This window comes from Bubalus kerabau, chromosome 4 (genome assembly GCF_029407905.1).
Source record: "Bubalus kerabau isolate K-KA32 ecotype Philippines breed swamp buffalo chromosome 4, PCC_UOA_SB_1v2, whole genome shotgun sequence".
NCBI lineage: Eukaryota > Metazoa > Chordata > Mammalia > Artiodactyla > Bovidae > Bubalus > Bubalus kerabau.
The window spans coordinates 83,046,936-83,073,538 of NC_073627.1; the positions used below are offsets into that span (position 1 = coordinate 83,046,936).

The 26,603-nt window shown below is 40.1% G+C and overlaps 1 long non-coding RNA gene across 1 annotated transcript; it reads left to right on the top strand.

Moving 5' to 3' along the window:
• The first annotated feature begins 4,320 nt into the window (after nt 1–4,320).
• LOC129651477 (uncharacterized) lies at nt 4,321–24,541 on the top strand. The gene is made up of 3 exons (XR_008714168.1): nt 4,321–4,390; nt 7,146–7,358; nt 23,955–24,541. It is a non-coding gene; the product is annotated as an uncharacterized LOC129651477 (long non-coding RNA).
• The last annotated feature ends 2,062 nt before the right edge of the window (nt 24,542–26,603 follow it).

The window sequence follows — 26,603 nt, forward strand, 5'->3', positions numbered from 1 at the left end:
GAGACCAATTACAAATGCCATTTCCAAATACTCTGGTGCACCATCAACCTCAGGTTGCAGAATGAAGAATTCAGGGTTTATATGTTGGTCAGTGAAAAATGTGTGGCTACCTCAGAGGTCATGTGGACAAGGACATTCAAATTAAAGGGTCCTTGGAGGTCCCAGGCTTCAATATCATAAAGCATTGTCACTTCCTCATGTCATGCAAGACACAAACAGCCTCACCTATGTGACCACCTAGGTCTCAGGATAGTGATGCTAAAATGAACTTGGAAAGTCATTTAGACTCAGATGTCCTTCAAAAACTGAAAAAGGGATAGTGGCAGAGTAACCCTGGAGGGACTGTGAATGGATACTCCTCCACAAACTTGGCCATTTAGGAAACTGTAATCATAATTTCTTTTTCCTGAATGTCAAAAGGTAACTACTGGTATTCTGTCTTCTTGCAGGAATTCTTCTCTACAAGGCATTTTTCATCAAAACCATATGACTGGTAGTTGATCACTGCAAATGATACTGCCATTAGGACAGTAGTTTTGGTATTTTTCTTTTTTTTCCTCCCTATTGAAATTGCTCTGGAAAGTATGTGGGAAACCTGTATGAATCAATAAATGATTAAATCCAACTTTACATAGATTCAAAGTGCTAGCAAGAGTGCTGGCCCCGTTTCTTCCTTTGCCTGTCTGAATTGTTTCCAACAGTGAAGGAAGCATTTGCCACAGTCACGAGGGTAGATTGTAATGTGCCCTAAAAAGTGAACAGAATTTTTTTTTCTGAATGTGCATATGTATAGATATATTTATTTATTTTTAAAGAACACACAAACAGATGAAAGTCACGCCCTTCTTTCACTTGCATCCACACATACTTTCATTTTGTGGCGGGGAAATTTGGGGATTTTTGTTCAACATTGATAATTTAAAATTGGCTTTAATTAACTGCCCGCATGCAAATATGTAATGGTATTTGCAACAATCAAGGACCGTTTAAGACATTTCATCTGAAGAGTTTAATAAGCCCAAGAATTAAAACTTGAAATGCCCCACGATCGTCATTTGGAGCAGCAATTAACACCGTTACATGTTACACAATGCTCAATTTACATTTAGTCTAAGTGTCCCGCAATCAGGGACAATTTTGTCTCCTGCCCGCCTCCCTCTCCCACTTCTGACTGCCCTCTTCCCCCTCCCCCCACCTCCAAGACATTTTTGGGTGAGTGTGTGTGTGTGTGTGCGCACACGCATGTGTGCTATTGGTCAGAGATACCCTAAATATCCTAAAATGCATAGGGAGGTCCAGTTCAAAATTTCAAAAGCACCGAGGTTGAGGAACCCTGATTTGAGTTCAGACATAAGAAATTTACTAGTGTAACTGTTAACCAAAATCCTTGTCTCCATTATTGCTGCCAAGGCGCCAAAACCAGGCTCAAATAGATTTGGTTGGATTTTTTTTTTTTTTTTTGTAATGTTTCTGTCTTCACAGCTGAATAACATCCTTTAACTTGGGACTCTAGACACGAAAGGGTTAATTGAACAATCAGATCAGATCGGATCAGATCAGTCGCTCAGTCGTGTCCGACTCTTTGTGACCCCATGAATCGCAGCACGTCAGGCCTCCCTGTCAGAAAGAATGAACTCTAAACAGATTTTCTAAATAGTTACTTAGAAAAAAAACTTAGTTTACTTAGGCCTACCTCAAGGCATGACTTTTAAACCACTGGTTTCCCTTGTTAGAATCTGGTAAAATCTTGGCCCATAGGTCTCTGGTAGTATATAAAGGCTCATTAGAGTCACACTTAATGTTTAAATGTGAAGTTTCTCTGCTTTATTTCTTGCTGTTTTATTGAGTGTCATTTTTTCCCTCGTTTGTGCTCTTTCTTCCCTCTGTTGCCTTATGTGTTGGTGTGAACAACTGTTCAAATACCTAAGCTCTCTGATTGCCTATGAAGGGCTTTTTTAATCTTTGTGTTCCATTCTTGCTTTTTGTCTTTTTCATTAAGGTTACACCATTTCATTGACCATTTGCTCAGACCTCTCAGTTGTCTGTGGAAGCCTGTTGTTTGACTTTGTGTTAATGACATGAATATTGGGTTAATGACATCACTGACCAATATTTGCTTATTATGATCTTTCCAAAAAAGATTTGATGCCCTTTATCAAAATAAATAAAATACTTTTTAAGACTTGCTGATGACCTTGGCTACTTGACCACACTCCAGACTAATCCACAGGCAAGCTGTTTTTGATCTTTGGATATTGTCAAGCCCTCAGGATCAGGGGAGGGTTTTCTTGTCTAGCCCTGGAGAACCGAGGCAAAAAGAAGTTGTGTTTGGCAATGCCACTAGGAAGTCTGTTTCCTTGAAGATACCTTTCTAGGGTTTTTTCTTGTTCCATAGTTGGAAAGCATCCCTTTAGCTCAGAACCTGGGAGAAGAGCTATTCTTAATATGTCAACCCTATGACTCACCTTCAGACTACTGTTATCCCAGAAGTGAAGCTATTTTTATCTCTTCTAAATCTTTTCACTCTTCCCTGATCCATCTAAATGATCTGATTACAAAAGTATACAGGAACTGGTTAAGTCCTAGAGCCAAAAAGATCAGTTCTTAACGTGTAATAATAATTTAATGGCTAAAGTGGTAGAAAATGACATTCTTTAAAAAAAAATTTATCCTAGATTTTATAGATGGGACATTTGGTAAGGCTCCCAGAACACTTACCCCAGCACCCCGACAAGAAAAATAAGTCTGGGCTCTGGATCTTTTATTGAATGTAAATGTCAGTCACATACTGTCCTGTCGCAGATGAGGAGTCAGTTCTGAAATGACTCCTGCAAGAATTTTTCTCATTTTTAAAACCTGCTTGATGTAAAACCATCTTTTGGCTCTAATCAGAAATTTAATTTATTCAGAGATAAGGCAAAGGAAGATCTTAACTTCTCTGATGTGAGGGATCTGAAGAAATTAGGAGTGAGCAAGATTAATATCAGAGCATTGGCACTATACACATTTCCTAATGGATAAGATCTTTGGTTTTGTTATTTTAATTTTCTCTGCATGGAGTCAGATAGCCTACGTGCCTTCAATAATGATGATGCCAAGTCTCTGGGCTTCTAGGTCTCATCAGAAAGTTCTAAAGTAATTTTTAAATGTCATTTGGATCCAAAGGGTAGATAGACTCACATTCACTCATTCATCCACATTTCATGAAAGCTTATTATGTATGTCTTTCTGTAGTAGGTTTCTGGGTATGATAAAAACAAGAAAAAACATAGTTGGGAGTACATGACATAGTAAGGAAAATGATATAGAAAATTTCAATATGGTGATATAAGAGTGGATGATGAATACATTGTGGGTGGTTTTGGGAAGCATTCACAGTGGAGGCCACAGAGCTGGCTCTTGGGGAATGAGTAGGGCATCAGCAGGGAGATGATGTGGTACTCAAGGCAGATCTGGTGCTTGTGTGATAGAACACCCAGAGATGAGAAAGCACAGGTGCTTCTTGAGAAACATAAGCAGTTTGGTTTGGCTTTCATCCCAGGGATCAGCACTGGGTAAGGTTGGAGGAAGAAACAAGAGCCAGGGATCTGCTCTGTTTAGGAATGTGGACCTCATCCTCCTTTGTCACCTTGAGAGTTTAGAGTTACTTCTTTGTCAAAACGCACTTTTCAGATGTGTAGTAATTACCTGGCCAGTGCAGAGAGATGTGATGTGAGGGAGTGGAGGGCAGAGAAACAAAGAGAAAAATCATTGCTTTCCTTTAGAAACAAGGAAAAGGGAACATAAATGAGACCATCACTAACGGTTAGACAGGAGGAACCTGCTTGCAGAGGATATCAGTTGCCTTGGACAGTTCCTCCCGGTATTGGTAGTGAGAGGGCGAGTCACACGCAGAGAAATCAGCGAAGACAGGGCAGTGAGGATGTGAAGGGACATTGTCACCCCCATCTTTGTCCTGTGGTAGTCTGACTCTGGGGCTGGAAGTAACAAGAAATCTAACAATTCCAGTCAGGCTTTCGACACCTGAAATTTCTGTAGCTTGTTTCCAAAGCAATTGAAAACTGGCTCGGGCAGGAATGAAGAATACCCAGGGCAGAACATAAAGGAGATAGTTTTCCCATTACTGAGGTAAAAATAAATAGCAAAGGCTCTCTGGGTGTGTCTGTGTGTCTGTGTATGGGTCAACACATGTGTTTGTATCTCAGCATCTTCGTCACACACCTTTTCCTGATACCTTCAGGGTTAAGTGTTGACCCATCCCCCAAGGTAGTCTATTTTCATTAGTTTTGCTATAAGGAGTCTGCAGATGAGTTGACTGGAGAAGTTTGGCAAGAAGAGAAAAGGAAAAGTGTTAGGAACAGAGAAGCCATGCCCAGCGTTTCTCCGGCAGGTTTGTTGTCCTCTGGCCCTATTCCAACCCATGAATTCTTACCCTGGTGTCAGGGATGTTCATAACATTTTGATCTTTCTGGGAGAGTAATTCATGGAGATGTGGTATTTTACTAGTTGTGGACTGGACGTGGTTGACTTTGGAAATTGATGTTAAGGAAGGAAAGAAAGAAAGGGCTTGGTGATGGGGGTGGTGAAAAGGGATTTGTGAAGCCCAGGCATTATTTGTGGCTGCATTCTTTAGCTGCATTGTGGCCTCAAGTAAATTATTTGAGCCTCTGTGCCTGATTTTCTCCATATGGAATAGGGAATGACTCAGTGACGCTAAAAAGGTGCCTCTGTTCTAAGAGTTTTTAACCATATTAAACACCCTGGGTCAAAGGTGACAAAGAAGACAAATGGTCATAGTGTTATGACCATTACAGTTCTGTGAGAAAATAATCTGCCTTCAGTTCGACTGACCAAGCAAGGCCCAGTTGTTCATTTGTAATCTTTCTTCCCTTTGCTATTTCCCCAGTCTTGGGTAAGCTTAATGGCCGCTATGCTGTTACCTCCAAACTTTTCTCAGTTCCAATTCCTATCCCTCCTTGAAGCTTAGCTCAAGAGATTCTTGACTCTTGAGTCCTGGACACATCCTTCATCCCACTGTGGCAATTATAGTCATGGAGGGGCTGGCACAGGGCTAATATTACCCACAGAACATTTTGGATCACCTATTTCCCTTCTGTTCCTGTGTGTATCTCTTTTCTTTTTGCTTCCCTGTGTATCTCCTGTGTTCCAAATTGGGAAAGGAGTATGTCAAGACTATATATTGTCACCCTGCTTATTTAACTTATATGTACAGTACATCATGAGAAATGCTGGACTGGATGAAGCAAAAGCTGGAATCAAGATTGCCTGGAGATATATCAACAACCTCAGGTATGCAGATGATACCACCCATATGGCAGTAAGTGAAGAAGAACTAAAGAGCCTCTTGATGAGGGTGAAAGAGTGAAAAATTTGGCTTAAATTTAACATTCAGAACACTAAGATCATGGCATCTGGTCCCATCACTTCACAGCAAATAGATGAGGAAACAGTGGAAACAGTGAGAGACTTTATTTTGGGGGCCTCCAAAATCATTGCAGATGGTGACTGCAGCCTTGAAATTCAAAGACGCTTGCTTCTTGGAAGAAAAGTTATGACCAACCTATGACAGCATATTTTAATATGATAGCATATTAAAAAGCAGAGACATTACTTTGTTAACAAAGGTCCATCTAGTCAAAGCTATGGTTTTTCCAGTAGTCATATATGGATCTGAGAGTTGAACTATAAAGAAAGCTGAGTGTAGTAGACTTGATGCTTTTGAACTGTGGTGTTGGAGAGACTCTTGAGAGTCCCTTGGACAGCAAAGAGACCCGACCAGTCCATCCTAAAGGAAATCAGTCCTTAATATTCATTGGAAGGACTGATGCTAAAGCTTAAACTCCAATACTATGGCCACCTGATGAGAAGAACTGACTCGTTGGAAAAGACCCTGATGATGGGAAAGATTGAAGACAGGAGGAGAAGGGGATGACAGAGGATGAGATTGTTGAATGGCATCACCAACTCAATGAACATGAGTTTAAGTAGGCTCTGGGAGTTGGTGATGGACAGGGAAGCCTGGCTTGCTGCAGTCCATGGGGTCATAAAGAGTTGGACACGACTGAGCAACTGAACTAAACTGTGTATCTCTTTTCAATTAAAAAAAAAATCCCCTGGCTAATCTTTGGCTTTTTCCACTTCTCAAATCTTTTTGTTCATTATACCAGTTAGCAAAGTAAGAGACTATGAGGACCAGCAGGCAGATATGGGATATTCCTTTAAAAGGAGGTATGTTAGAGAGATATTATTAAGGAGATGGGCTGGAAGATGCTCACAAATGGTGTCTTATCATGGGTGGAGGAAGACCTAGTGTGGCCATGAAACAATCAATTGTCTCTATGAGAAGGATAATCTATCAAAAAGCTGACGAAAAGTTCATCTGCTTGATTATCACCATGCATCAGCAATTCTGAACCATGTCAACAATAAAATATCCCCTGCTATTTACAAATGCATGACTCCTGTTCCTGGCCTACACGAATATTTTTGGCCCTTGTTATATTAGATGACCTTCTCTTGGATCACAGGCATTTCTTCTGTCATTTGATTCTGAAACCAGTTTCATTTGCCAGGTTTTCTCTGTGAAAGAAGGAAGATGTTTAGTGAGAGGGATACTTTTCAAATAACATGGAGTATCTACCTACAAAACAATGATGTCCATTTATTCCCAAACTATTGGTTTGTGATGGGAAAGGAAAAAGAAGTAAAAGTATTCAGCCTAGTTCTCATTCACACTGTCTTGGATCCATGATTCTTTGCAACAGTATTAACTAGTCAGTTCACAAACACAAGTAGGCTGTCTCCATTGGCTGCTGCCGAGTTCAATGACAATTGTTTGCCTTGACTACAATTGTACGCGATTCTCAGAAAGAAGATAATGACTTTTTACAAGCTCTTTAGGCCGTTTTGCCTTTTGGATGTTCTTTGAAAAAGAACAGCCCCAATAGTCAATTTTTATGCAGCCAGACACCAATCTAACTTGCATTGCTTAATTGATTATGTATATGGAGAAGACAGCCAGGAGCGCTTAATTCTTTTTTTTTGTTCCACCTCCAGGCAGATTAACCTGAAAGATAAATATTGACTAAAGCAAGGACTTATTGTCTTGATGTTTTGATTTGTAGAGCTGGTGTCTCCTTGGAATCCACCCTACCAGCTTCCACGAAGGCTTGTCCTACACTTGCTCCATTTTCATCCTTAGTCTACTTTCCAATCAATGCTCCAACTGCTCTCAGCACATAACCACAACTGGGCCTAAGGAGTTCAGCGTTCAAAGGCAACTGAAAGACCGTCTCTTCCAACCCTCAGCTGGATGCTAACAACCCCTTTTAACAAAGGTTTAATCAACTATTTGTTCACTCCCTACTTGATTATTTCCAGTGATGGGGGCATCATTGCCTTCAGGTATACCTCATTTCACATTTCATGGTGTAATAGTATAGCATTCTTCTTTATAGATTCTTTGAGCTGGGCTCTATACCTTGCTTGTCTTCTTGGGTGACTGAAAAAAGAATTGGAAAATGAATACTTGCACTTCTTGTTTGCTGCAAGAAGAAGGCTAATTCTTGCAATCTCAGCGTTTCATGTATATTCCTTATAGTTTAGGATACAAAGTAAAGATGATCACTCTAGAAAAAGTGGGAATATTCAAATACTCAGAGGAAATCACATTATGTCTTTGTCCCATGTCCCCAGATTAATAGATGTAAATATATAGCAAAATCTCAAAATGATAGCTGGCTAGAATCAGTTCAGTTCAGTCGCTCAGTTGTGTCCGACTCTTTGCGACCCCATGAATCGCAGCACGCCAGGCCTCCCTGTCCATCACCAACTCCCGGAGTTCACCCAGACTCACGTCCATCGAGTCAGTGATGCCATCCAGCCATCTCATCCTCTGTCGTCCCCTTCTCCTCCTGCCCCCAATCCCTCCCAGCATCAGAGTCTTTTCCAATGAGTCAACTCTTCGCATGAGGTGGCTAAAGTACTGGGGTTTCAGCTTTAGCATCATTCCTTCCAAAGAAATCCCAGGGCTGATCTCCTTCAGAATGGACTGGTTGGATTTCCTTGCAGTCCAAGGGACTCTCAAGAGTCTTCTCCAACACCACAGTTCAAAAGCATCAATTCTTTGGCGCTCAGCCTTCTTCACAGTCCAACTCTCACATCCATACATGACCACAGGAAAAACCATAACCTTAACTAGACGGACCTTTGTTGTCAAAGTAATGTCTCTGCTTTTGAATATGCTATCTAGGTTGGTCATAACTTTCCTTCCAAGGAGTAAGCGTCTTTTAATTTCATGGCTGCAGTCACCATCTGTAGTGATTTTGGAGCCCAGAAACAGAAAGTCTGACACTGTTTCCACTGTTTCCCCATCTATTTCCCATTAAGTGATGGGACTGGATGCCAAGATTTTCGTTTTCTGAATGTTGAGCTTTAAGCCAACTTTTTTGCTCTCCACTTTCACTTTCATCAAGAGGCTTTTGAGTTCCTCTTCACTTTCTGCCATAAGGGTGGTGTCATCTGCATATCTGAGGTTATTGATATTTTTCCTGGCAATCTTGATTCCAGCTTGTGCTTCTTCCAGCCCAGCATTTCTCGTGATGTACTCTGCATAGAAGTTAGATAAGCAGGGTGACAATATACGGACTTGACAGGTAGTGGTTATTGTTGTGTGTGTTAGTATGTGTGTGTAGGGGGGGGGGTTTCCAAAAAGGAATGGGGGGATTAATCATTTTATTTTTGTGTTTTTGGAAGAGAAAATTATGATGCTATCATCTTCCATCCCCCACCGACACCCCCCTTCCTCCCAGTTACATTAGGCAACCAGAGTGTCATTTGTATTTCAAGTTGCATACCAGCTGCCTCTCTGAGCCACTGGCTTTGGCAACATCTATTTACACCAGGTTGTTCTTTCTGATAAGAGGTATAAGCCACCAGAAACAGTGGCTCACTGCTCAGCCTTAGCAGAAATTCCCCAGCCTCACCCACAACGGCTCCTTTCTCTGAGAAAGACTTGAAGAGAGCTCTTCAGATTTAAGGAAAAGAGGCCACAGGTGGCCTTTTATGGGTGATCATGAGTGGCAGCTGAGATAGCGCCAGAAGCCAGGGCATCAGGCGAGACAGGTGCCAGAGTCTGAGGGTCAGAGAAACCGCTGCTGTTCAAAATCCTGAGACTATTAGGGAAATAAATCCCAGTCATGTCAACCACATCAAGACCCTGAGCAACTGTTTTGCTCTTTCCTGGTCTCTGTCTCTTCGGCTGTAAAGTGAGTAGGTGGGATTGAGATGGAAACGAAAATTCTTTCTGCTCTCACAGTCTAAAAATCTAAGCTGGTATTGAATTTGAAGAGCTCAGAATCAGGTTTGAGCTGAGGCTGGGGGAAGAGAGACAGTGGTGTCATTATAACCCTTTGTAAAATGCTTTTGAAAATATTCACCCGGAACTTGAAAGTGATTTATTTTCTCAAACACTGGAAAAGCTTTCAAACCAAAGGACTTCCTTCTAGTATATAAGGTGGAGGAAGCAGTGTGTGACAGACTAAAGTGAGTACTTTATGTTTGGTGGGTTTCAACACATCTAAGGTAAATGTTACTTTGATAGAAAAGTGTTTCAGGGGGCGTTACAGAGATGAAAGCACAGATTTGTATAGCACAAGTTTATGGAGTGGGTTTCACTAACTTGGATATTGTAACAGATACAGTTCTACTCAAAGGAACCATGTCTGCCTGAAACAAAACCCACAGAAACTGCACAATTGAGCCCCGAGGATATTAAATCATTACTAGTGACAAGGAAGAAGAAGGTAGAGAATCACTGATCATCTGGTTTGATGTATTTAATTTTTATTATGAAATCCTTTATTGGGCCTAAAAAAGTTGGAACTAAAAAAGTTCTCTCACCCTTAACATATCCTGTATCATTTCTATTCACCACCATTATTAAACAATAGACAGTTCTGGTTACTCAAATATTTCCACTGTCGGGGATCTGCCATATACATCACACACACATCATGGATTTAAAATAATTTTTTAAAAGAAAACATGCTGGCACCTTATATTCGTTTAGCAAAATTGTCATGCTGCTAACAAAGGAAGAGGTAATTATTGTTAGACTGGGAAAAAAGAAAATAAAAATAAAAGAGAACAAACAACCTCAAGCAAAAGAGGTCCACCTTAAGGAAGTTGAAATTGGGTGTAGTAGTTGAGGAACTATTATAGTAAATTACGTTTGAATGGATACGAGGGTTCCAACCAAGACACGGGCTAGTAGAAATGGAGGCTGAGGGAGGGGGCCTGACTTGAGAGATATTTAGGAAATGAAATTCATTGGACCTGCTAATGTAGTAGAGAGGGCAGATGGGGAGAGAAGAGAGAGGAGTCAGGATGTTAAAATTTTTTGACCTGGATGACTGGGTGAATGTTAGTACCACTCACAAAGCCAGAGACAATAGAAGAGGAAGCTTGCTTTGGGGAAAAGATGACAGATTTGCTCTGACATTTGTATTTGAGATATAGATGGTCATCCTTGAGGTGAAATGTCTGGTAGGCAGATAAATACCCAGTTATATGGGTCTGTAGCACATGAGTGACAGTGAAAGTTACAGGAGTGGATGGGATTTCCAAGGGACATTGCAGAATGGGAAAACAGGAAGTATCCCCATGATCACTCCCGTTAAAGAGATCAAATAGAACGGCTCGGAGTATTAAGAGAAAAACCTAGAAATGAGGGTTTCTGAGAAGTTAAGTGGATAAAAACTTTCCAGAGCAAAGAAGTATATGTATTCCAGAAGGAACGATACTGTAAATATCCCAGAGAACTCAATCAAATTAAAGACCTGTAAAGTAGCTCTCGGAGGGTTCTGTTCCAGTCCTCTAGTCTCCATGAAGGACAATTTACCCAGACACTTTACATCTATTTCTGCATCTTTTTCTCGGGTCTTAGGTTGTTGCTATTGGTCCATTTATCTCCATTAACAGAACTAATCCAGAAGTAGGATGGGGTTTGTACATTTCTCCTTCCTCTTTTACCTGTAACACTAAGCCAGAAACTTGGGTGAAGTGTGTGTTCCTTGCAGACTCAAACTGTCCTCACATTGGCTGGTGTTGAGGGCATGGGAAGTCAATAGGTGCTTCTGGCTCTCACAACTAAGCCACATTTCTTCAACATTAGCTTCATCTTTCTCATTTGATGTGGAACTCAGGCAGGAAACAGGAATGCTATTTCTTGTGCCTCACCACAAGCCTCCAACAATAAATGGCAAACTTGGTGAATATGTCTTTGTTCCTTGTGTGAGTAGTTTGGGCCAGATTTCAGAAAGTGCTGCAGAGTGCAAGAGGAGATATGAGGCCATGAGAGAGGTTTTATTTTTAATATCATAGGCCAAATGCTTGATGTGTGTTGGGTAAGGAGCCAGGGTGAAGATTTAGGAGAGGAGAAGAGGAAATAGGGATGAATCAAAGTCTCTGAGATTGGGGGTTGAAATTTAGAGGAGAGATTGAAAATGGGTCTTGGTTAGAGACAGAAAACTCTCCCTTTGAGATACAAAGGGTTAAGAAAAGGATCAGTTTGACATTAATTATTTGTGGTCTTTTGAGGGCAAGAAAGTGGGCAACTGGAGAGTTGAAGTAGTTCACATATTTTCATGAATCTCTGTCATTGAATTACAGAATGCAAAGCAGTAGCATTAGAAAAGACTTAGGAAATTGTTGTAGATTGGATAATTGGCCCCAATTCTTGACTTCCCTGCAATAGTACGTCCCTCTGCTGTGTAATATTTCAGTGGTATTCCATTGTGGGTGGAGAAGACTTTCCACTGGTATTGAACTTGGTCATGTGACTTGCTTTTGACAAGGGAATGTTGGTAGATGTGTTGTGAGCTGCTTGTGTAGTTTGGCTTGATCTCTATGAGCTGATCATTCCCTGAATAGCCATTGCCCCTTCAGCCTGGGCCCCAGAATGAACATATTCAGAGCAGAAGTTGTCCCAACCCAAAGATGTGGATTCCAGAGAACGCCCATTTAGGAAGATACACCAGGGCAGATTAAGTATTCTAGCCTGCTCTCAGCTGCACTCAGAATAAGTCTAGTTTTTCTTCTGCGATAATGCCCTTCATGTGTTTGAAGACTCATTTTTACAAAATATCTCTTACCAGGTTAGGTATAGTCAGTTATTGTTGCCTTCTCTTCCTACATTCTTCTACAAATATTCTTATTCTTCAGGGACTGAAAAGCTAATGATTACTTTTGCCAGGCTTCCTTGAAGCCAGGGAAGGTTGCAAGACAGATTGTTTCATTTAGGTACATTGGTATGAGATTTGGGAGGCAGAAGAGAGATGGAGGTCACTTTGCTTCCCTGGTGGCTCAGAGGATAAAGCGTCTGCCAGCAATGCAGGAGACCTGGGTTCAATCCCTGGGTCAGGAAGATCCCCTGGAGAAGGAAATGGCAACCCATTCCAGTACTCTTGACTGGAAAATCCCATGGACAGAGAAGCCTGGTGGGCTACAGTCCATGGGATCGCAAAGAGTGGGACATGATTGAGTGACTTCACTTTCTTTTTTTCATTTTAGCTGTCAAGCAAGCTCACTGGGGCCTGGAGGTTACTGCATTGACCAGGCTCAGCAGTCCTCTGTCTAGTCACCAGCTCCATGAATGTTAAGAAGCAGAGGTGGTAGTGGCAGTGATGAAAGCTTCCTGATCTCTGGATTGGAGCTATGGTGGAGGTTCTTCAACTAAGTGGTGCCTCTTTGACTTTAAACCTATGCTTCTAGCCTTCCAACATTTCTGTGTGCACAGAATTCCTGTATTAAGTCCTTTCCCTACTTGAAATGTCTAGAGTGATTTCTGTGTCCTCCATTGAGCCCCAACTGACTCACAATCTAAACATTTTTCTTTCCATTTCTTTTTGGAGTTTGTAGGTTCCAGAGCTACTCAGAGTGAGGTCTCCAGTGGCTGAACTATTGAGACCAATTTGTATCAGACTGTAAATCAATTTAGTCATCAAACACACTTTTCCCACTCCTTTGATTTATTTATTTTCCATAGCAAGGTTCTTTTGTAGATGGAAGCTGTGGGTTCACTTATACTCTGACACAGCCTCCTCATCTTATTGTGTGTACTTGTAATTTCACCAATTTACTTAAAAGCCACAGGCCACATACTCTGTATTTTTTTCCTCTAGGCATTAAAACTGCTTCTTTCGCTTTTATTGATAATTGCAATTTTACCCCAGGGAGCATATGTTTCCTGGGGTTGCATTATCCATCTTGTAATGAAAAATTTCTTTAAAAATTATGTGACTCTTCCTGAGTCATTTTTTGTTTCTTCTTTGGAAATAATCCTTTTTAAAAGTAATTACTTCTTTCATTAACAAAGTGGTGCATGCCCACGATAAAATAAAAGTTTTAGCAATCTCATTAAAGTTTAAGCACAGAATAATAGAATATGAAAAGTAAAAATTCCTTTGTCTGTCTCTTCAACTCCGTAGCCAACTTCTCCGAGGTAACCTTTGACAGTATTTTCATTAAAAAAGTTATTTATTTTTTTAGTGGAAATAGCCTTAGTTGAGCCTCGCCAACTATTGCATCGTGATGTCCCTCACCCAAGGTGGATAATGTGAACTTTTGTAGGCCACAGCAATTCTGTCACGGCGACCTTTTCGAGAATCAGAGTACCAAGTGCATGTGGTCGTTAGCCTTTAGCCACAGATGGGGATTTCATTTTAACATTTTAAATCAAATTATGGACTATCTATCCTAAGATAATATCATTTTTCTGTGGTAAAATGTTAAAAAATATTCATGATATCTGTAAAATATTGGGATTAGGGATCTATATTCAGATTTCTGTTGAAAATTCTGTCATGGCTGGACTTGAACCACAAGCAGAAAATAAAATAAAATAAAAACAAGCAGTTTTTATTTTTATTTTATTTCTCTTTTAAAATATGGCAGTGTTCATTTCAATGCAAAGAAAGAAAAAAGACAAAACAAACTCTGACAAATTCCCTTAATAATTTTAAAAAAATTGTGTGTTTTTAAAATATACTGTTTATACTTTCTGTTGTTTTTCTCAATTGAAAAGATGCATTTTGTCTTCAGATGTATTTTTGAAGTTGATCATCTTGGCTTAGGCAACCCCGGGGGAGCACCAACTTCAAATACATAGTCACAACCACAGGGACTACCAAAGACAAAAATGCACAGTGTTGCTTTTATAGGTTTGGAATAAAAGAAATGTATTTTCTCAGAATACACTTGTCAGCACAGAACACTATAAAACAACATGAAGTAAAGTTTTGCCAAGCATTTGAATGAAAAAGAACCTAAAGACTTCTTACCAACTATCCATTTTCTGTATGATAATGTATATATGTTGATGCTACTTTCTCCATTTGTCCCACTCCCTCCCTCCACCACTGTGTCCACAAGTTCATTATCTACATCTGTGTTTCCATTCCTTCCTTTCAAATAGGCTCGTCAATACCATTTTTCTAGACTCTGTGTCTATGTGCTAATACACTAGTTTTTCTCTTGAGGGATGGGATGGGGAGAAGGGAGGGAGGCTTCAGAGGGAGGGCATATATGTATAATTGTGACTGATTCTCATTGTTGTATGGCAGAAACCAACTCAACATTGTGAAAATTAAATATATATATATATATATATATATATAGCATATCTATCTATCTATATATATATAGCATTACAAAAAAAGAACCTAAAGAAACTAAGGGGAAATACCTACCTTCAATATTATGTTAAATACATTGTGGGTCACCAACAATTTGAGACCTTCTTAAAGACTTTGAACTTCATATTTCATACAATCTTAAACAATAACGTGCTTTTTAAGTTGATTTAACTAATATTCTTGCTCATTTAAAGGTCCAGTTCTCTCTTAGCCCTCAGAAATGCCTCACTGAAAGAGGCACCAAGGTTTTCATGAAAAGGTCATTTCATGTGCAAAAAGCTGGATTTCCTACTTACTAAGTACATCATCTTATGCCGGTTATTTCACTTTTAAGTGCTTCAGTTTTCTTCTGTATAAATGTTTGCATTGGAATGCCCACCACATGAAAAGTGTTGGTTGCTCAGTCGTGTCTGACTCTTTGCGACTCCATGGGCTGTAGCCCACTTGGCTCCTCTGTCTATGGAGTTCTGCAGACAAGAATACAGGAGTGGGTCTCCATTCCCTTCTCAAAGGGATTTTTCCAATCCAGGGATTGAACCCAGGTCTCCTGCACTGAAGGCAGATTGTTTACCATCTGAGCCACCAGGGAAGCCCATCACATAGGTATTGCTATTGTAAAATAAGCTTAAATGATGATGTAAAGCAAAGAATTTTGTCCATGTTCCATAGTAGATGCTTAGTAAGTGTTAACTCTTGTAGCCTCCCTTGTATGTCTTTGACTTGGAACACCTTAGAATTCAGCTCAGATAGCAAAGAGAGCAATCCCATGCCATTAATATGTATTTGCGAGATGTTGAAGATAGCTCAGATAAGGAGAGACCTACAGTTACAAAACTGTGGTTATATTTTAATAATTAATGTTGGGAATGAACATGTCCTTCGAATTTTCTCAGTGCATTTCTGTGACTGTATGTCAGATTTGATTTGAAGATAACTGTGGAAATCTAAATTTGAGGTCTTTCATGAGTGAGCATCCTGGTCTAAATGACCCTCTCACTCAATGATAGACCTTGATCACAAAGATCCTTTATGTTAGTTTTAAAAGACTGATTATAAAAATAGCTTTATTGGGCTTTAATTTGTATCTGAAATTCATCCATTGAAGTGAACAGTCCGATGATTTTTAGTAAATTTATGGACCCATCATCACAATCCAGTGTTAAAACACACTCTACTCCCAAAACACCCCTCTATGCCTGTTTGCAGTCAATCCCTGCTCCCACCTCCATGCCAGGATAACACTAATCTACTCTATGTCTTTTTCAATTTGCTATTCTTCAGATGTCTTTTCCTGAAGATTTTAGTCACACCAATTCACACAAGGGTTAGGAGAATGCATGAGATTAGATTTCTCAATGTATTAATACACAGTGGCTGCTGGCTTCCCACTGAGGAAAACCAGCTTCTCAGCAGCAATTTTGAGAACTTCCATTCCTATTGGAGAGAAACAGGGCCAGCAGGCAATTATCTGGGGAACTGTATCCGTCAGGGTCCAGTCAGGAGACAGAGCCACTCCCATTATTTTAATAGTGAGAATTTAATGTAAACAATTGTTAGAGAGTATTAGAAAATTGAAAAAGCCAACAAAGAGCACTAAGATAGCACAGAAGGAAAACCCAATTTCCTAAATAAACAATGTCTCCAAAGAAAGCATACAGATGACCAACAGGCACATGAAAAGATGCTCAGTGTTGCCAATTATTAGAGGCACGCAAATCAAAACTACGATGCGGTATCACCTCACACTGATAAGAATGGCATCATAAATGCTGAGAGGGTGTGGAGAAAAGGGAACCCTGCTACACTGTTGCTGGGAATGTGCGCTGGTACAAAAACTATGGAAAACAGTATAGAGTTTCCTTCAAAAACTAAAACTAGAGTTTTTGATCCAGGAATCATGTAATCCAGGAATCCCACTCCTAGACATATATCCAGAAAAGATGAAAACTCTAATTTGAAAAGACACATGCACTCCAGTGTTCATTGCAACACTATTTATGATAGCCAAGACATGGAATCTGCCCAAATAAATCAACAGATGAATGGATAAAGAAGATGTGGTGGATATACACAATGGAATATTAGTGACTCACAAAAAAAGAATGAAATAATGCCATTGGCAGCAACATTGATGGACCTTGAGCTTATCATACAAAGTGAAATAAGTCTGACAGAGAAAGATAAATATCGTATTACTTACATGTGAAATCTGCAAAAGTGATATAAATGAACTTATTTACAAAACATAAATAGACTTACAGACATATAAAGCAAATTTATGGTTGCCAAAGGGAGAAGAGGGAGAGAGATAATTTGAGAATTGGGGATTAACAGATACACACCACTATACATGAAATAAACAATAAGATCTTATAGCACAGGGAGCTATATAAGTATCTTGAAATAATCTATAATGGAAAAGAATATGAAAAAATATATATGAATCCACGTATATATATGTGAATCTCTCTCTATATATGAATTCATATGTGAATCCATAAATATATATGAATATATATAGGGCTGTATGTACATATATATATATATATATATATGGCTTCCCTCGTGGCTCAGACGGTAAAGAATCTGCTTGCAATACAGGACATCTGAGTTCAATCCCTGGGTTGGGAAGATCTCCTGGAGAAAGGTATGGCAACCCATTCCAGTGTTGTTGCCTGGAAAATCCCATTGACAGAGGAGCCTGGAGGGCTACAGTCCATGGGGTTGCAAAGAGTTGGACACGACTGAGCAACTAACACCCACACATATATATGTACATACATACTTCAGTAAAACAAGATATCACAGAAAGGAGCACTAGCAAGAATCTATCAGTTCTTGGGTTGGGAAATGAAGGAAAATCTTGGAATTACTAAAACTGAGAAATTTAGAGAAGGAACTTTCTTGGGCTGGGACCCACACCTTTGAGGAGTGAGGAGAGACAGAGCGTCCTTTTGTCTTCCAGAAAATTTGATAGGACTAGTCTGCAAGCATTAAAAAAAAAAAAAAAAGCCCTGCAAACTGGATTCAATTGAATTCAGCTTCTCCTGGTACAAAAAATATACTGCTTCTGAGGTTCAAAGGTGTTGGTAGGATGGTGCTGGGAAAAACAGGAAATCAAAAGAAAACAGGAATGAACGAGTTTCTTTCTTTTTTTTCCTCCAGATTTTCAGTCTTCTTCTAGTGCCCCTTTTTGGTGGAGTTTCACAGATTTGGTGGGGAGTTCTGGAAGCTGGTTCACAGACTCCCAGCCCCAGCATCACAAATGTCCAGCAACCAGGCAGTGGATAAACAAATGTGGTATATCCATACAGTGGAATATTATTCAGCCACAGAAAAGTACTGATAGATGGGTACATCTAGCAAACATTATGTCCAATGAAAGAAGCCAGACATAAAAGGCCGTTCCTTGTATCATTTCATTGATATGAAATGTCCAGAATGGGCAAATCTGTAGAGGCAGAAAGCAAGTTAGTGGTTTATAAGGTCTGGGAGTAGGGAGAGGGAAATGGGTAGTGACTGCTTCATGGGTATAAGATTTCTTTTTGGAATGATCAAAACATTTTGAAATTAGATAGAGATGCACACACATCATGAGTACAGTAAACACCACTGAATTGTACAGTTTAAAATCATTAAGATGGTGAATTTTATGTTATGTGAACTTCACCTTAAGAAAAAACAAGTGATTAATAGGAAACAGATTCAGATAAAAGAGACATGTAAGATGAAGAAAGAATAACGTGAGGAAGGAGAGAACAAGCCAGAGACACAATGTTAGACTCATTAATTATAGGAAGTAAAAACTATATTTCTTTAGTTGTAATCCTTTCTGAAATTTTCAAATAAGACTTTTATTAAAAATGAAAATCTACAAAGGAAAAAAGAGGAAGAATTACTGTGTAATAGAAAATATAAAATATAGAAGTCTATTGAAGGGAATCTGCTTTTTCTTAAAATAATTAAACAAGACAGTATCTCTTGGTCATTGTGATTGGTGTCACCCATAAGCCTGTCTTTCTGTTGTGTTTTTTCCCCTCTTAATAATTTTATAATCTTATTCACACACATTCACAAGTGAAAATTAAAGTGACACTGATTTAAATGTGCAGGTTGAAGACATTAGAGCATATTCCAATCTAATTTATCCATCCAGAGGAGACCAGGGTATAATCAGAAAAGGACATGATTCAAGTCAGAGTGGCTCAGACAGTAAAGAATCTGCCTGCAATGCAGGAGATCCAGGTTTATTCCCTGGATTGGGAGGATCCCTGGAGAAGAGAATGGCTACCCACTCCAGTATTCTTGCCTGGAGAATTCCATGGACAGAGGAGCTAGAGTGCATGGGTTGCAAGCCATCAGACATAACTGAACATGCACAGAGTTTGTTGTATTGAAAAAAAGGAGCTAAAGAGTTAATGCCTGGCTCGTCAGACAGCTTGTTGGTCCCAGAGTTAGTGCTTTGGCCGTGCAATTTCTAATAGGCTGTTGCCTGTGCGATGCCACTTGCTAAGTACATTGAATACTATCCTTGGATGGGATTCATCTTTTAAGACCCTGCTCCCCATCCTGACCCTGTGAGTGTACATATTCTCAAATTAGGAAGTCCATCATTCCTGTCATTCCACTCAAACACCCTAGTATTTAGGATAGCAAGTTTTGACCTTTAATGTAGAGCAGAGAGCTTTGTCAGTCTCTTATGGTTTTATAATCTTTATAGTGGAGTGGTGTTAGTGGTAAAAATCCAGCTTTCCAAGGCAGGAGATGCAAGAGACTCAGCTTTAATCCCTGGATTGGGAAGATACCCTGGAGTAGGAAATGGCAATCCATTCCAGTATTCTCACCTGAAGAATCCCGTGGACGGAGAAACCTGTCAGCTTACAGTCCATAGCGTGGCAAAGAGTTGGACATGACTGATGAGACTTGGCATGCACACATAGTGGGAGTTGAGGGGAGACATTTGATTGGCCACTAGAATGTCAGTTTTCCCCTTGTAACTAGATTGAGGATGAGGATGAGGAGTTTGAAGAACGTCACTTAAAATTTTGCTCTTCCTGTCCTGGTCACCAGGTATCACCAGGAAAATTCAAAGATGGTATCTCTGACCAATCTTTTTTATTTTTTGAATCCTTTCAGTTCTCTTTGATTCAGGACTTCACATTTCAAATTTCTCTCAGATATTTATTAAAATTTTCAGACTTGAGATATAGCCTCAATGTTTTTTCTTTGTAGTGGTTTTGGTTTCTAAGAAATATTCAGCTGGATACCATCAGCTAAAATCATGTGTGGAAAAACAAATAAAAAAACAAACAAATGGTAGTAGGGACCTGTTACGATTTCTGGGCCAGTTTTATTTTTACTACAATGATTGGTTTGGTCTATTACTGGTCAGTAGTAAATGTGGCTGGAGAAGGCAATGGCACCCCACTCCAGTACTCTTGCCTGGAAAATCCCATGGTTGGAGGAACCTGGAAGGCTGCAGTCCATGGGGTCGCTAAGAGTCGGACACGACCGAGCGACTTGCCTTTCACTTTTCACTTTCATGCATTGGAGAAGGAAATGGCAACCCACTCCAGTGTTCTTGCCTGGAGAATCCCAGGGACGGGGGAGCCTGGTGGGCTGCCGTCTCAGGGGTCGCACAGAGTCGGACACGACTGAAGCGACTTAGCAGCAGCAGCAGCAGCAGCTGTAAATGTGGCATTCAAGAATGCCCACCTTATTGTGAGCTGGAATTATCATTTTTCCCCTCTGGAGGCAGTGGAAAAACATCTTGAGCTGTAGGCAAGTTGCATCATTTGGAAGAGGTTGGTGATAGGCAAGGACTGGCAGGGTCAAAGAATAGTCTAGTTCAAGCTCCCACCAATCTGACAGATCCCAGCATCACTGGAACAAAAACATGGAGATGGCTGATTTCCTGAGCTCAAGCAGTCCTTGCTGAGATTTTTTTTTTTTAATGGAACAAAGGGGGAAAAATCTACTCCTTTTCTTCCATCTTTTGTTAGCTGAGAGGTCTGTCAATTGGATAGTTATTTTTGCAGTCCTTAAGTATATTTCAAGGGAATTTGCTTTTCGGAAATACTGGAAGAAACAAAGGAGAAATATTGGAAGAAACAGAGAAGAAACAAAGGAGTAATGAGTCTTGTGTATCCTCAGATGCCCACTCATTCCAAATCTTTGCAACCCCATGCACTGTAGTCTGCCAGACTCCTCTATCCATGGAGTTCTCCAGGCAAGAAGACTGCAGTGGGTTGCCATTTCTTTCTCCAGGGGATCTTTCTGACCCAGGAATTTCTATTTTCTCTCCTTTCTTTCTGGAGAAGATTTTAATTAATACTCAAATTATAGTGGAAAATGCCCTGTGTCTATTATCCCTCTTTTTTTTTTTTTTCATAAAAGATTTTAAACTGGAATACTGCTTTCTGGCTAAAAGGCTGAATATCCCAGTCTCCCTTTGTAGTTATGTGTGAGTAAGTTTTGATTAATCAGTGTAATTGAAAGCATGGTTTAGGTTCTCAAGTAATGTGCTATTTTTGTTCCTTCTCTCCCTTCTTCCTTCTGCCTCTGTATGGAATGAGGATGTAGTGGCAGGAACTCTAACAAACATATTGGACCTTGAGGAGAAGGGCCAGACCTAGTGGCTAGCAGAGGATGGGGTGGCAGTGGTCCCTGCACACTTTGTGGAGACAGGATACCTGCCCTAACATTGTGTTCACCCAGACATCCCTAAAGATGTGGATGCGAAAGAAAATTCTATCTTATTTAAGCCACTCGGATTTTGGATTTCTGTTTTACTCAGAGCCAAACTAATTCTAACTGATTCACCCTCCAGTATTATTTCTACCTTGAAGGACTGAGGTTTTTATCATGTCCTCCTGTTGTATGTAACATTACATCCTTATTTATTTAATAAGGATCCACTGAAAACCTACTATGCATCAGGCGTTGTGTTAGGCACTATATATTCAGTGTTCAGCAGAACGAACATTGTCTCTGCCATCTGGAGCTTAGAGTTTAGTGAGGGAGACATGGTAAGATGTGAGAAATAATCTCTCATTTCTTACTTTCGTTGCTTTTTTTTTTGTCTCCTGTCTCCACTGAATTTCATTCAATGTGTCTTAAAGTCAGAGGAAGGGGTCATATAGCTTCATCATTTCTTGAGATAGAAGCATATTGGCACATATGATTTTCAAAATAAGAACTCCTCTGACTCAGGCTACTTTCTTTCCTCAGAAGATTTTAGAAAATCTTACAGGAGAAGTCAGTTTTAGCAAGCAGTAGGTCTTCAACTTGAGGGCTTTCTGTCTTAGTGGACCGAGGGGTTTGTGTGTGTGTGTACACAGACACGCATAAATTTGGGTTTCTTTGGTCCCATTGTGATTCATCAGATGTTAGCATTTATTTCTATCTTCATCCTGCCTCTATGAAAATCCATCTTTTAAATGGTCCTCAGTCATGTTATGGTGTTCCTAGTTAGGTATCATCAGCCCACATGTTGTCAGAGTGATGGTCAAGACTACTCTCTCACGCAAGGTCCTAACCCATAGCTAGGACCATAGCAGAAGCCATGTACCCTGTCCTTCTTACTGACTCTGTTGGCCATGTGGGTCTTCAGAGCCATTGGGAATTCACGAAAGAGAGTTGTGCCTGACACTTTGATGTGTTCCCTCGTTCTCTCTGCCGATGCTATAATTTGTGGTGTGTATAGCTTCCATTCCCATAACTCCTCATGCTTTTGGCCTACTCCTTCCTTTGTTGATCTGCCCTTTGATTTCAAGCTTTCTTGATCATCCCTTCCTCCAATATGTTGCAGCCCTTGTTCCACTGGTGCTGTCAAAGACTTTGCAGCTGAGCTGGATAGCAGACAAGTGTCAAAGGCCTGATTTCCTTTGACTGTCTGTCCCTCAGAAGAGTGATACATTAATAGACGCTGCATATTTGTATGGCATCTTTCATATAGCCAAAGAGTATTTTTGTCATTGTGTCCTTATTTTTGGAGTCATAGCTTTAGTAATTATTTTATCACACTTTGTACCATTTCAGAGACTCAGTTAGGCCTCAGTGAGTAAAATCCGAAGTATAGTCCTTTTCCAAAAAGCACATTGCAAGAGATGAAGAACAATAATTTGGCCATGGAGACAACCTGAGAGAGAATGGTTGAAGTTTATTTTCAAGACAGGAAATGGTTTATTGACTTCAAAAAGTTTAGTCCTGCTGAAACAATCTGAAAGAAGCAATGGCACTGAGTCCATTAAATTCAAGAAATGATAAATTTCAGTTATTGGCACAAACATTAAGTATCTTGATATGTAGAGACACAGGCTGATAATATTGCTAAATTTGGGTTCATCATGACAAGATATTGAGAAATCCTTGAAATTTATGACATGTTAGGGCAACATGATATGTCACTTAACTGATGAAAAATCCATCCTCTTTGAATCATGTTATGAAAGCTGCTAGCAAAGAAAAAAAAAGTCCAAAATTCAGGACTGATGGGCAGAAGCTTTGGAGGCAAATACTGATTAGACTGTAGCCATTCTTTCAAAATACCAGTCTCTTCTTTCTGTGTAGTGGGAGTTGTTCGTTTTCGTTTTCTTGAGGGGTGTTAGATGCGCTGATGGCTTGATCATCCGAAATAGAAAACCTCCTGTTGCCTTTATTTAAGCATTCTCTATGTACACACATCTGAATTCTTTCAATCCTTAGAAGAGCATAAGTAAACATAAGAAGAACCAGTGGTTATAAAAGTAAGTTTTTGTGATAGATTTATCTAGGAAACGGTGGAGAAAGTTTACAAATCTGGACGTTTGCTCTAGTGTTTAATGCCGTATTTTCTCTCTAATGGTGGTGTTAGATGGTCTGTCATGATTTCACGTTGTTTCCTCCCTTGGATACTGTCTCTCCCAATGCTGTTTTCTCCTCCTGTATTCCTGCTTCTTTAGAAGCCTAATCATCATTTATTGGATGCTACCTACTGTGAATTTTCCCTTGTTGGGTGCTGGATTTGTATTCCTATAAATACAATGGAACTTTATTATAGTACACAGTCATGTTACTTGAATGGGTTGAGCCTGGCAGGGCCGGAACACACTGTGGACTAGGGCCCTTTTTTGGTCACTATCCTTTAATATTCTACCCATTCCCTGTGAATTACAACGATTTTCCACCTTGACCCTTGAGGACAGGAGTGATCCCTAGTCCTGTGTGAGCACTCTGAATTATTCCTTCTGATCCCTCTAGGTGATTCTTCCCACGTGTGTGTGTGGTAGCTGCTAATTCATGTCTGACTCTTTATGAGCCCCCGAACTGTAGCCTGCCAGGCTCCTCTTTCCATAGGGATTCTCCAGGCAAGAATACTGGAGTGGGTAGCCGTTCCCTTCTCCAGGGGATTCTTCCCATATCCTCAGGTAATTTTTTCACTTACATGGACTCAGCTGAAGACTTGAGGGGGACCCTCTGCAGATCTCTGGAGTTCTCTCTGCATCCCTCTCCTTCTCTGGTATTCTGCCGTGTGATCACTGGCTGTCATGACTTTCCAAGATTAATGAGTCATCCCCGTCACTCTGTTGGAAGAGGTCATCGAGAGGACCTGACTGCCTCTTGATCTGCCAGCGGGACCAGGCATTTGGAGACTTGTCCCTGGAGTGTGTGGTCCATGCCCTGCTCCTGAACTGGAGTCACTTCAAGGAGCAGCCTCGGGAGAGCCCTGTGTTGTTGAGACCATCTAGACTGTGGATGTAAAGCCTCTGTGTAAACTGTTAAGATTTTGGAGAGCTGTGTGGATGTCTACTCACTTGCAGCCTCCCAAGACAAGCGTCATATGTAAATTGTTTTGCTTATTAAAAGTGCCATCTACCAATCAGAACTGGTCTGCCTCTTTCTTTGTTTTTTCTTGTTCTTCATGTGCAGGAGCCAATTTTTAATTTCACTTGGGCAACTCTGTAGGTTGTGAACGAAGAAACTCAGGGAGAACATCAGTGCCTCTTAGGTTGTTCTTTCCTGAGTTGTAGCCTGGAAACTCTGGAGGCAATAAGGTGGGGCATTCATAGGGCTCACAGTACCTGTTTTCTTATCTCAGGAATTGCTATCTTATGCTGCCTGCCCAGTGTCTGAAAATCATACATCATCTTTTTTTTCTTGTAGTTGTTTCAAGTAGAAAGGTAAATTCAGTCCCTGTGACTCCATCTTGTTCAGAACCGAAGTCCCACTGCTTCATGGATTACAGCAGGCAAGTTCCCTGGGCAGAGTCTCCACACTAAACAGAGATCTTTCCTCAGAGTCCTGGTGTCTGAGAAGGAGGACCAAAGAGGTATAAACTCATCCCAGTATAAACTCAGCTCTTTTTTATGCAATTACAGTCCACACAAGTGTCATCTCTTCAATCAGTCTTGGTCCAGGATTACATCCCTAGAAGGTTTGTTCCTTGGTTCATTGATTCATTGGTTCATCCATCCACCCCATCCATTAACTATTAGCTAAATCTCTTTTACATAAAAACACTCTCTTAACTGTTGGAGAATCAGAGAAGAATTAGACAGACTTGGTGACATCCTTCTGAGTACCTCGTCTCTAGTTGGGGAAAATAGCTGAAATGCTCCAGATGGTTAAGTGTGATAGATGCTATGAGAGAAAAACAAAGGGCGTTATGGGAGCACATAAATGGGGGCTTAACCTGATCTGGAGAGTTAGAAAGTTTTCTCAGTGGAGGTGACATATAAATTGGGACTTGCAAAGAGGTGATTATAAAATAGAGGCTGTTTTTTCTCTAAGGGGCTTGTACTATTCCAAAAATATTTTATTGAGCATGTAGCATAAACTCTAGTGTCTTATATAAAAACAATTCCGATTTATTACCCAAAAGACCAACCTCAATTGCAGAGGAAGATAGTAAAATGGAAAATGGAGATCAAAACTTTGCTAAATCATTAGACATAGATTATAAATTAATGGTTAAAATGTTAATAGTGATTCATTTAGACTGTGGACTCTGGGTGATTTTTCTTTTTTCTTTGTTTCCGTTTTCTTCAAATTTTCTGACACGAACCTACATGACTTTTGTTGTTAGAAAAAAGAAAGCAAGGAGGGGGATGTGATAAAAGAGACATATGGATGGAGTAAAATACAGGTGCTATTCTTTAACAGGTGTATTGTGAACTGTTTTTTAGCACCACATTGTGGCTTTATGTGTCATGTGGCAAAACCTAGATGCTGTTTACAAAGGCATCACAAGCTGATCAAATGAACCATTTGACTGAGCATTTAGAAAACAGTTCGAACAAGGATTTGTCTTCAATTTCTATAAAGTGTGAAGCTTGCCTTTGGTATTGGTCCTGAAAGTCCTGGGCAGGTGTGCTGGGTAAGCTGGTGGTGAGCCTAATGGTGGATGCCTGTCCCCACACACCAGTGTAGTTTCTTGGCATGTGGAAATCATCGCTGCTCTGCTCCTGGGACTGTGTGGCAATGTCAAAGGAAAGGAGAATGGGAGAAAGCTCTTAAAAATAGTACACTGCTATTTTTAAGCTAAACTCTTTTCACAGCAGAGGCATAGCTTTTCTAAGTTTGGAATGTTTAAACTACATGTACTTCTATAGAGCTTGACATGCACAGCCCTTGCGTGTCTAAAGAGAGGAATATGGGGCCAATATGGAGTTTTAAATGAGTTGTATATTGTGTTTGTGAAGAAAGTAAGGGGTTTCTGAGACCATTTTAATTTAGTGTTCAATTTTATGTCAATACTAGCCACATTCACAGAACATAACACTTGTAATTTGTGGAGGAGAGTTAACAGAAATTATTCAGCCCTGGACAGGTTTTCTAAACTCATGCATATAAGTACATGATAAATATTAGTAGTAGTAGATTTGAATATTTTAGGTTATCATCATGGGT